Below are 13,070 nucleotides of genomic sequence, written 5' to 3'. Positions count from 1 at the left end.
TGCTAGTACGTTATCACTAGCTAGAAAATGCCATAAATGGGAGTGACATCCAGGTCTTTTGAATTCAAGGACAGCTCTCTCTCTGTTCTCACATCTTTTTTATAACAACTCCTTTAAAGACATTGAGTTATCTGGAAGCAGAAAAGGCACTTGTAAGTCATTCACTAGGACAAAATAGGGAGGAAAAAAAAAATCTCAAATTCTGGCCAGGAAAAAAAAAAGTGCATTTCACACTTCTGCCAAAGAACTTGCTGGCAGAGAGCAAATTGCCTGTCGGACATGGATACTGGCATGATTCCCGGCACAACCTGCCCATACCTTGTTTGGCATCATAGATTCGAGATTTTATGTGCCCACCGAGTCAGTGCATGGCATCCTTGTATGGGTCTTCTTGTATTAATCTCTGAAGGCTTTCCTTCAGTATGAAAAAAAATTAAATAAAACCTACACTTGCTAAGTACAGTGTGGCCCAGGGTCCAGCAGCAAGGCATCGGGCAGCTTGTCAGAGATGCAGAATCTCAGGATTCACATCAGTCCTTCAAATGCTGCAGGGCAACAAGATTCCCCAGGTGTTCCTGTGGCCATCAAACTTTGAGAAGCCCTAATGTTTATAGAGGTAGATGAGAATCCCTTCCTCCTGTTTTGGGATCTTGGGAACGTGAATCTCAGTGTCCCAATCTGAAATATGGGGCGAAAGATTGGTACTTTGCAGGCTTGTAATAAGGGCTGAAAGATAAAATAGAGATAGAAAAGCAACAACAATTCCCAACAAATGTTGGTGCTCAACCAAGTGATAGCTGCCCTTCTGGGAGGTATCCTCAAGCAGGGTGGGCCTGTCTGGCTATCTCAATGCAAGCCTTTAGCTATCGTAAACACTCTTGTACCCAGCGCCTGGTCTTCCCCCTCCCTGCATTAGCACTGCATGAGAATTAAGTGTCTGTAAATGTCAGACCAGACTTGGAGCTATCCGTGGAAGTCACCCAAGCATGAGGGCCAGCTGAGACCTGGCTCAGCTGATGTTCCTTGCTGACTGCTCTCTGAAAACCCTAGAACTTAAAACACCAGAGCTGCAGCCATGGAATAAAGAGAGCAAAACACCTGCCAGGATAATAAGCAGGTTTTCCAGAGGAAGTTTCTTATACAATAGGACAGAGACATTCGTGGGAGGGGAGGAGAGGGAAGGGTTGGGCGATGGGAGATATGACATGGTCAGAAAGGCTGGTGTGTATAAATATTGCTCAGAAGCAAATTAAGGATTTTTAAAAATAGGCACGGAAAGGTCTTTCTAGCTGAGCTGTCCTGAAAAGTGAGAAATCCCTGAGGTATTAGTTAGTATATCTTCCCTGGTTGAATAGAAAAATATATTTGATTGGACAAATATCTTTAGCAATGATAATTACACAGGTACCCGAAACATTTCTTGCCTGGTCATTTTCTGCAGGGTTAATATCAGTGGAACATATTTTTTAAAAACCCGACTTTTATTTAATGACATTTTTCTCTTTTCTTGGTACTAGTTTTCACTGCGTGATTTCTGACTTTGGTGTCAGATTGTACAGGAAAGCAGCTTAGAAGGTTTGGGTGATAAAAACCAGCCCAATCAATTTTTGTAGGGCCAGCAACCATGATGACTTAATTGCTACTTTGGTGAAAAGGCTGTGATCCTTATGCTAAATTATTTAAAAAATAGCTTTCAATGTAAGTTTTCAGAAACTGTCCAGTCTCTTGGCATTTGAAATGGTACCAACAGTTTGAGTGCAGAAAGGCTGAAGAATGGAAAGTTCATGGCTAATTTGAAATATAGGATTTCAGCAGCTCCGTGGAGCTGGGGTGCTGGCGAGGGTGGAGCAGGCAAAGGGAAGTGCAGACTATGTACGTACATAATGAGGACATCAATCCAATGTGGTAGCCAGCAAGCACCATTGTGTTTTAAATGGAGTATTGTACCTCCTGTCACAATGACATATTCAATTAAGCGATATCCTATTATTATTTCTCACCCTATGTGATTTAACAAAAACATTACTGCACTAGAGGAAATCATTCTAAACACAAGCAAAAGAAAATTCTTTGATTGGAATTATGATGTCTTTCACAATTTCTGACAGATAAATTATGAACATTTTCAGCAAAACTTTGGAGCACAACGTTAATTTGAAATAAGTTCAGAGTATCTGTGGAGCTTTTATTTTTCTAAATGAGTGTTGAGCTATCGGGAGGGAGGAAAGCTGGTGCTTCTTTCCTTCGAAAGGTGATGACTGTAGCATTTATCTTGTAGATAGTGAGAATAAATATAATGTAGTGAGTGTCAGATTAAGATGTGGAGCTTCCTGGGGGGAGCCCCTATGGACAGCCACTTCTCAGAACTCTGTCTCCCCGAAAGCTTTCAAAGTGGAGTAGATGGTTTTCACTTACTGTGCATATCACTTTCCAAATATGATGTTTCCAACTGATAATATTTTCTAAGTCACTAATTCTCTAATGCTTCAACATAACCATATAGAAATTATATCAAATTGTTCCTGTCCCAAACTTGGGCGACTTGAGTTTCATTTTTTGGAGAAAGGGGAAAAAAAAGAAAACCAAAAAAACAAAACACAAAACCCGAAATGTGAACAAAAAATCAAAACTTGAAAACAGACGTTGAAAATATTTTGCAAGGAAAGAGATAGACTTATATAATTATCTTAATATATACTATGTCTTGTGCTTGCTTTACAAAGTCAGGAAATTCAGACTCTTCCCAAGGGTTTCTTATTTACCAACACTGCAAGGGTAGTGTCACTTTACTATCACTGTAGCTACTGCTCACTGAAATGAGTCACTGAGAGCACTTAAAAAAGAGGTTCATTGGAACCTTTGCAGTGTTTTAATAAATTTGAACATTGAAAAGTACAGGGGATGAATGAATGCTACCTCCTATAGAACGTGAACACAGGTGCTACTGTAAAACGTGGGGCACCTAGGATTTTAAACAGAGTCACAGAATCATAAAGACCTAGGGGCATTTGGTTTCACATAATCCAGTCCTAAAACTTTATACTACTTCAACAATTGTATTGTTCAGTCCTGCTTAAATGTATGAAATAAATGGAAGATTAGGAAATCCATTTGATTTTAAATACATTCTATTTTTTAGAAAAACTTAACATTGAACTCACCTCTTCCTCTTTATTGATTTTATTTATGGCTATGGATCTCCCTTGGAGGTGAATGGGTGAAGAGGGTCAAAAGGTACAAACTTCTAGTTATAAATGAGTATTCGTGAGACAACTCAGCTCAGGTTATGATCTGGGGTCCTGGAATTGAGCTCCAGTCAGGCTCCCTAGTCAGAGGGGAGTCTGCTGCTCCCTCGTTCTTTCCCTCTGCCCCTCCCCGCCACCCTGCTCATGCTCACCCTGCTCATGCTCACTCACTTGCTCTCTTTCTCTCTCAAATAAATAGAATCTGAAAAAAATGCATAAGTGAGTATTAGCAATGCAGTATACAACATGGTGAGGACAGTTACTAATACAGTGTTGTGCATGCGAAAGTTGCTAACATAATAGCTTTTACAATTTATTAAAACAAAGCAAAATATTTTGTAACATAGTTGCATAGTTTACTATAGAAACTATAAATAACCGAAAGGTTGAAAGGAAATAGTCAATCTCAGTACCCAGATCACCCAGATATATTCACTGTTACTATTTTGGGGTATAGCTTTCTAGACACCTTTCCTATGTACATATTATATATATCTTTAATAAATACAGTTTTTCAACCCGATTTTCTAGTTAACATAACTTGAACAAATATCTGTTTACAGTATTTTAATGACTACATAATATCCCATTTTCTATTATTTGTCATGATTAATTTTTGCCAGTCAAGGTCATTTCCATTTTTATCTGCTGACATAAGCACTGTAACAGGTACCTGTATGCACATATTATTGATATGACTGAGACTTTTGTTTGTGTTTATTAGTTTCAGGTGTACAATGTTGTAATTCAACAATTTCATATGTCATCTTGCACTCATCACAAATGTTCTCCTTAATCCCCATTACCTATTTCTCGCACCCTCTAACCCCCTCCTCCCCTCTGGTAACCTAAGTTTGTTTCCTAGATTTAAGAGTGTGTTTCTTGATTTGTCTCTCTGCCTTTTTTTCCCCTTTGCTCATTTGTTTTGTTTCTTAAATTCCACATATAAGTGATATCATATGGATTGGCCTTTCTCTGACTAACCTATTTTGCATAGCATAATACTCTCTAGCTCCATTCATGTTGATGCAAATGGCAAGATTTCATTCTTTTTTTAATGGGTTTTAATAATTTTCTATACTACTACTTTAGCCATTCATCTATTGATGGACACTGGGCTACTTCCATAATTTGATATTTAAACAGTGCTGCTATGAACATAGTGGTGCATGTGTCCCTTTGAATTAGTGTGTTTGTATTTTTTGGGTAAGTACCCAGTAGTGCAATTACTGGGTCACAGGGTAGTTCTATTTTTGTTATTTTGAAGAACTTCCATACTGTTTTCCAGAGTGGCTGCACCACTTTGCATTCCCACCAACAGTGCGTAAGTGTTCCTTTCTCTCCACATCCTCGCCAGTGCTTGTTTCTTGTGTTGTTGATTTTAGCCATTCTGACCGTGTGAGGTGATATCTCATTATAGTTTTGATTTGCATTTCTCTGATGATGAGCAATATTGACCATCTTTTCATGCATCTGTTGGCCATCTGGGTGTCTTCTTTGGAGAAATGTCTTCATGTCTTCTGCCCATTTTTAAATTGGATTACTTGTTTTTTGAGTGTTGAGTTGGAGAAGTATATATTTTGGAGGTGTATATATTTGGAGTATATATTTTGGAGGTTTTTTGGGTGTTGAGTAGGAGAAGTATATATTTTGGTTTTTGTTTTGTTTTTCTTTTTTTTTTGTATTTTTTTTTATTGGAGTTCGATTTGCCAACATATAGTATAATACCCAGTGTTCATCCCATCAAGTGCCCCCCTCAGTGCTCGTCACCCAGTCACCCCATTCCCCGCCCACCTCCCCTTCCACTACCCCTTGTTCGTTTCCTAGAGTTAGGAGTCTCCCATGTTTTGTCACCCTCTCTGATATTTTCCACTCATTTTCTCTTGTTTCCCCTATAATCCCTTTCACTATTTTTTATATTCCCCATATGAGTGAAACCAAATAACGATTGTCCTTCCCCAACTGACTTGAGAAGTGTATATTTTGGATGCTAACCCTTTATCAGATATGTCATTTGCAAATATCTTCTCCCATTTAGTAGGCTGCCTTTTAATTTTGTTGATGGTTTCCTTCATTGTGCAGGAGCTTTTTATTTTGATGTGGTCTCAATAGTTTATTTCTGTTTTTATTTCCCTTGCCTCAGGAGACAAATTTTGAAAAATGTCGCTATGGCTGGTGTCAGAAAAATTACTGTCTATGCTTTCTTCTAGGATTTTTATGGTTTCAGGTCTTATATTTAAGGTTTTAATCCATTTTGATTTTATTTTTGTGTATGGTGTAAGAAGGTGATCTAATTTCTTTCTCTTGCATGTTGCTGTCCAGTTTTTCCAACATCACTTGTTGAAGAGACTGTCTTTCCCATTGGATATTCTTTCCTGCCTTGTTGAAGATTAGTTGACCATATAATTTATGGGTTTATGTATCTGTTTTTGTGCCAGCACCATACTGTTTTGATTTCTACAGCTCTGTACTATAACTTGAAGTCTGGAAATGTGATACATCCAGCTTTATTTTCTTTTTTCAAAATTTCTTTGGCTATTCAGTGTCTTCTGTAGTTCCATTTAGCTTTGAGATATTTTTTTGTTCTAGTTCTGTGAAAAATGCTGTTGGTATTTTGAGAGGGATTATATTTTATCTGTAGATTGGTCTGAGGAGTATAGAAATCTTAACTATCTTTATTCTTTCATCAGTTTTACGGTTTTCAGAGTATAGGTCTTTCATCTCTTTGGTTAGGTTTATTCCTAGATGTCTTATTCTTTTTGGTGTAGTTATAAATGGAATTGTTTCCTTAATTTCTCTTTCTGCTGCTTCATTATTAGTATATAGAAATGCAGATTTCTGTACACTGACTTTGTATCTTGTGACTTTATTGAATTCATTATCAGTTCTAATAGTTTTTTTGTGGAATCTTTCAGGTTTTTTATATATAGTATCATGTCATCTGCAAATCGTGAAAGTTTTACTTCTTTTTTCCAATTTGGATGTCTTTTATTTCTTTTTGTTGTCTGATTACTGTGATTAGGACATCCACTACTATGTTGAATAAAAGAGGTGAGAGTGGACATCCCTGTCCTGTTCCTGACGTTAGAGGGAAAGTATTCAGTTTTTCTCCATTGAGTGAGATGCTTGCTGTGGGTTTTTCATATAAGGCCTTTATTATGTTGAGGTATGTTCCCTCTAAACTTACTTTTTTTTGTATATTTTTTATTGGAGTTCAATTTACCAACATATAGAATAACACTCAGTGCTCATCCCGTCAAGTGCCCCCCTCAGTGCTCGTCACCAAGTCACCCCATCCCCCTGCCCACCTCCCCTTCCACTACCCCTTGTTCATTTCCCAGAGTTAGGTGTCTCTTATGTTCTGTCACCCTCTCTGATTTTTCCCACTCATTTTCTCATTTCTCCTTTAATCTCTTTCACTATTTTAATACTTATTTTTACTGCTTTTGTGGTTTTTACTACTATCTATTTATTTATTTTAAATTCAATTTGCAAACATATAGTATAACACCCAGCTTATCACGTTGTGTGCTTTTTGCTATCTATATTTTCACATATGGTCTTTCCTTTCCACTCAAAGAGCTCCCTTTAATATTTCTAGATTAGTAATCATGAAATCCCTTAGTTTTCATTTGTTTGAGAAATTCTATCTCTCCTTCTATTCTGAATGATAGCCTTACTGGATAGAACATTCTTGGCTGGAGATTTTTCCCATCCAACACTTTGAGCCACTTGCTCCTGGCTTGCAAAGTTTCCACTCAAAAATCCACTGATAGCCCTGTGGAGTTTCCTTTATATGTAACTGTCTTCTTTTTTCTTGTTGCTCTTAAAGTTTGTTCTTTAAGAGTACTACTTTTTCCCATTTTAATTACTGTGTGTCTTGGTGTGATCTCCTTTGGTTGATTTTGTTGGGGGATTTCTGTGCCTCCTGAATCTGGATTTCTGCTTCTTTCCCTAGATTAGGGAAGTTTTCAGCTGTTATTATTTTTTTGAATAAATTTTCTGCACCCTTTTCTCTATCTTCTTCTGGGATCTCTATAATGCAACTGTTATTGTGCTTAATGGAGTCTCCAAGATCCCTCTCTACACTTTCTGCATAATTCTTTTTTCTCTAACTTGCTCAGTCTGATTACTTTCCATTAGTCCATCTTCTAGTTCCTCTGCTTCTTCCATTCTGCTACTTATTCCATCAAATGTATTTTTAATTTCATTTATTATGTTTTTCATCTCCAATGGATTGTTTTTTATCTCTGTGTTAAAGGTCTCACTAATGTCCTTTACTCTTTTCTCAAGTTCAGTAAATATCTTTATGACCATTACTTTAAATTCTCTATCAGGTATGTTACTTGTATCTGTTTCCTTTAGATCGCTTGCCATGCTTTTCCCTGTTCTTTCATTTGTGACAAACTCCTCTGGTTTTGCCTAACTCTCTGTATCTGTTTCTCTGTGTTAAGGAAGTCAGCTATAACTCTTGCTCTTGAAATTAATGGGAGGCCATGCACTTTTAACTATGTGGTGCTGGTCCTCCTCCACAGGGGAAATGCAGACATTATGGAGATCAGAGCTGGCAGAGACTGCTCCGCAAAGCATGTACAGGCAAGTCCCACATCTTCTGCAGGAGGTCGGGAGACACTGTGTTGAGAAGGCTTGAGTGGGTCTTTTGGGGGAAGGGTTCCACAGCATGGCACTGAGAATACTGAGGAACACTTGGCTGGGTGAGTGCCAGCACTGCACTGGTTCCAGCGGGTAGCTGTGTGTTTATGATGTGGGGTAGAGGAGGGAAGTGGTGCCTGTTAGCTTTTTTGTTCCTGGAGGTGTCCATCAGGGAACTCTGAGATTAGTAACTAACTCACCTCCCTGTAAGCCCAGGTTCCTTTCAAACTGCTGCTTCCAGGCTATATCCCTATAGTGTGGTTGTGGTGCTGTCTCTTTAAGGGCAGGAGCTCAGCTTCCTATCACCCTACAGGCTCACTCAGAGCCTAGCCAGCTGATTTTTAATATTCCAGGCTTTAATTCCCATACTCGCAAAATTCAGCCCTTCTGATTTTCAAAGAAAAAAATGCTATGGAGATTTCTTTTCACATTATAAACTCCTTGGTGTGCTGGTTTGTTACTCTCTCACCCCTCTCCTTACCTGTGGCTCCCTCCCTCCAGTGGTCAGACCCCGGGGATTTAGGTTCCCATCTAATCCTCACCCTTCTCTGCATTTAGTTGTGGAGTTTGTTCAGCCAGTTTTTGGGTCCTTTTCTAAGTTGTTTGCTGTGATGTGAGTGTTATCTAGTTGTATCCCTAGGAGGAGTTTAGGGTCCTCCTACTCTTCCATCTTATCCAGAAGTCTTCCTCTGATCCTCTGTCTTGACCCTAGGCAGGGACAGCTGTAGCTCCCTATCAACCAGGTGATCATGAGGGTAAGCAACTGATACACTGACAGCCATTCTGTACCCATACAGCCATTCTGTTTTTCACTTTCTGTAGGATTCAGTAAATTATATGAGATAGTCCACATTTTATTATGATGGAATAATAAGCTTTGTGCCAGATGATTTATTCAACTAGCTAATATAAGCAGTCTGAGCATGCCTAAAGTAGGATAGGCTTAGCTCTGATATTTGGTAGGCTAGGTGTATTAAATGCGTTTTCAACCTAATGATATTTTCAATTTACAATGGGTTTATGAGGATGTAACCCCGTGTAAGTTGAGGAGGATCCGTAGACTTATTGTGGTGATGATTTTGCAATATATAAAATAGCAAATCATTATGTTGTACACTCGAAACTAATATAATGTTGAATATCAGTTATACCTCAATAGAAAAAATAAAATCAATTTGTCAATCTCTGTTGAGATTTTGATAGGAAGAGCCTTGAACTTATAGATACATTTGAGAAAAATTAGCATCAATGATAACATGTTATTACCAGTTTGTCTGGTAATTGGTTTGAAAATGTAATAGAAATAAATTTATGCCAGACCAATAATGTTTTATAATTTATTCACTTTGATATGGGGAAAATATCTCATTCACAGTAATGGTAAAAACTATAGGTTGCATAATCAATTAAAGGCCATAAAGAGAGGGGAAGGGAGAAGAAATGGGTAGGAATCAGAAAGGGAGACAGAACATGGAAGACTCCTAACTCTGGGAAACGAACTAGGGGTGGTGGAAGGGGAGGAGGGCAGGGGGTGGGGGTGACTGAGTGGCGGGCACTGAGGGGGGCACTTGACGGGATGAGCACTGGGTGTTATTCTGTATGTTGGCAAATTGAACACCAATAAAAAATAAATTTATTATTAAAAAAAAAAGGCCATGAAGAAGGAATAAGAAAGAGGGCTCTAGATCATCACATAAAACAAAAAACAAAAAACAAAAAAAATGATAAACTTCTTAACTACCCCAAAGTGTTTCTCTCTTTTAATCATCCATATAGTTATTTATTAATGCAATCACTTGTGCATCTAGTCCTTCAACAACACATACAATGAATACTGAGTGCACATACATAGAATGTGCCATAAGCTGTATTAAGCACAAGAAATACAATATTAAATATATATAATAACATTAAAATGGACTTATAGTGTTTTATCATTGCTATTGACACTTTGTATATATTATATCATATAATTCTCACAATAACCTTATAAGAGAACAGTTTCTCTCTGTATTACAGACATGAAAACTGAGGATAGGAGGCATTAAATATTGCCTCTAAATTTACACAATAATGAGACAGAAATTTGAACCCATATTTCCTAGACCCTGTATTCTGTGCTTTTAATTATTTATTTCTTACTCCATAGCCTAAGTTGGGAGATACACATGCAAACAATTATGGTATTACTTAATATGTACTATATAATGGAACTAATACAGGAAATGTACAAAGAAAGAGTTTTAATTCTGACTGCAGTTTTCAAGAGCAGGTAATTATTTGAAAGATGTACCCTTGAATGATAACCAGGGCAGCCAGGGAGATGAGTAGAGAATGTACAGAGTAGATGAGCATGAAAACTTAAGGTAATGACGCATAGTAAATATTAATGGAACATAGGTACAGGGAGAGGTAGCTGGAGATATCAAGAAATCAATAAGAAACCAGGGATTAGAATTTAGAGAGCTAGAAACACCAAGGAGGCTTGAAAGTGATCCTTAGAAAATGTGGGAAATGTGAGAAATAATTAATGGTAAGTCAATAATTAGATTTGCATTTTAGAAAGTTCTCTCCAGCAGCATTTTCTTTTTCCTTTCCTTTCCTTTCCTTTCTAAGGAAGTGAAGGGAAGGGGAAGGGAAGGGAAGGGAAGGGAAGGGAAGGGGAAGGGAAGGGCAGGTGAAGGGAAGGGAAGGGAAGGGCTGTTGTAGGGAGGGAGGGTTGATGGGAGTGAGGGTAGGCGGGAGGCTGAGGGAGAGGGTAGGGAGTTGCGGCGTCTCTATCGTTTTGTTTGTTTATTGCTTGTCTTCTTTCTTGTTCTTTCTTTCTTATTTTTTCTCTTCTTATCTTCTCTCTCTCTTTCTTTTCTTTTCTTTTTTTTTCTTTTCTTTCTTTTCTTTTCTTTTCTTTCTTTGTTTCTTTGTTTCTTCTTTCTTTCAAGGGGGAGGGGCATAGAAAGAGGAAGAGAGAATCTTAAGCACGCCCTGAAGATGTGGGGCTCAATCTCACGACCCTAGATCATACCCTCTCCAAACCCAAATTGGACTCTTAACTGAACCACCCAGTTGCCCCACCAGCAGCATTTTCAAAGTTAAATCAGAGAGGGCTAGACTGGAGACTTGGAAAAGAGTGTGAGGAGGTATGACACAAAAGAATACTGGTGAGTGTGTCCACAAATAACCGCATCTAGAGAAGAGAACACTGCCCTCTAGGTGAGTTCAAAGCAGCAGAGTGGAATAGAGGGGCACAGAATACAGGAGTATCTGCTTTGCATTAGGGATTGTTAACATTTGGGCCTGTAGGTACTTATCTTCCAAACTGTGATGCTTGATTTCATGGGCAAGAGCATTTGTAATGTGAATGCATGGCCTGCCTTTGTGCTGGTTGGTGTGGCTGGCCAATGCTGGCGGCTGCTCAGCAGCTATTAATGGCTATTTTCTGTTTCATCAGAGCCTTGCTGTGCTGGCTACCCCTTGTGTATTATCAACTGCCCTTTTTCTACTAATTAAGCCCCGAAGATAACAGGAGCAAACTAATATGTGATTCAATAGAATCTTTGCAATATTTAAAGGTTCTAATATTAAGGACTATATTGGGTTATTGAGCATTCAATTAAAGAGCCTCCAGTGTTTAATTTAGGATTTTCCATACAACAGGTATTGTTTGTTAATTAGTTAATTAAGTAACAGATGATTATTGAAAACATGCATTAGGATTAAGCAAGCTGCAAGAGAGATAAAGATATCTCTAAGGCAATTAGCTCATTGTAATTTTAATGATAAATGTGTAATTAGACTCTTACTCTAAAGAGATTGTTTGGAATGGTTTTCACAAGCATTAAACGGGCATGTAACAAGATATTTACTTATATACCAAGCCAAATATAGTTCTAATTCTTATTAGGCCCAGCCATTGTGTTCAAATGATACCTAATTTGCTAAAAGCAAAAATTTTGTAAGTATTAGTACTTAAAAATATAATCCATTAAAAGCTTATGTAACTAATGTAATTACATTACAGCTAGATTTATCCCCATGCCTGTTTATTTCACTTCTTAGACAATTATCTGAGACTTTCAAATGTATTATGACTTAATAGCCAACATTTATACATTCATGTATCCAACACTTGAGGGGATTATGATTACATCACAAAATGAAAACCTTTCTCCCCTTTGTACTAAAACTGCAGTAAGTGACGGATGTTAGCCTTCTGTGATCATCTCAAGTGACCTCAAGGACATACCAAAACAGAAAAAAACAGAAAACCAGTTAAGCAGAAGCATGCAGGTGATGTTTTTGATCAGATGTGATAGAAACATCATGTATTAAAATGACCTTTCTCATGTCTATGTGGAAATCAGTAAACCTTAATTTTTATAACTGTAACAAATTACACCTTGTGATTGCAAGTATTTGGAGAACTGCTTGCAAACACAAAAACCCTCTTTCCCCATTTTTATATGGGTAATCTCCTATAGCTAAAAAGCTTTAGAGCAGTTCTTTCAGAGCAATCTGAAATACTGTCTCCTGGGTTGTAGTCCTCAGTAAGACAACAAATACAGCATTTACTAACCTACTTTGAGGTTGGCTTTCTTTCAGTTGACACCTTTTTTTTAGTGTCAGCTTGTCAAGAGAGAAATAGATTCCCTTCTTGGATGTCTGGAATCTACCACAGTTTCTGGCACATCTTACTCCATAGATGTCTGTTAAATGGATTTGAATGAGCAGAAGTAGGAAGTCTAGATGTTTCTTAAAAGTGTGTAATTCTTTTTATCCCCATTTTATTGTAATCCACTGGCTGCCATCATTTTCTATACTGCTCTTCTGTGTATGTTTCTTCTCCAGTCAGCAGTCTAGTTGAGTGGGGCCAGGGAGCTCTTATTTCAGAAGGGCTAGCATGGATTGGGGATTCTGTGGAAATGACAATAGTGATGATAAACAATAAATAGCAGCAAACACTTGTTAGGTGCTTATTACCTATCAGGCATGGAGAGATGCTCTTTTCATTGGTTTTCTACAGTGTAGACTGTCAATAATCTTACAAGGTAGATTGGTAGATCCTACTATTATCTTTATATTTCAAATGGGAAAGTGAGGTTTAGAGTAGTTACATAATTTTTCCAAAATCACACAGTTAATAAGTAGTGGAGCCAAAATATAATACCAGGTGTT

At 37.8% G+C, this 13,070-nt stretch overlaps 1 long non-coding RNA gene across 4 annotated transcripts in view; it reads left to right on the top strand.

The window, feature by feature from the left end:
• The window catches only part of LOC111096622, a 231,240-nt gene that overhangs the window by 129,490 nt on the left and 88,680 nt on the right, over nucleotides 1-13,070 (top strand). The gene's annotated exons all lie outside the window — the stretch shown is intronic.

This window comes from Canis lupus, chromosome 1 (assembly GCF_011100685.1).
Source record: "Canis lupus familiaris isolate Mischka breed German Shepherd chromosome 1, alternate assembly UU_Cfam_GSD_1.0, whole genome shotgun sequence".
Lineage (NCBI taxonomy): Eukaryota > Metazoa > Chordata > Mammalia > Carnivora > Canidae > Canis > Canis lupus.
Note: the sequence above shows the minus strand (reverse complement) of the source record. Positions and strands in the feature narration are given on the sequence as shown.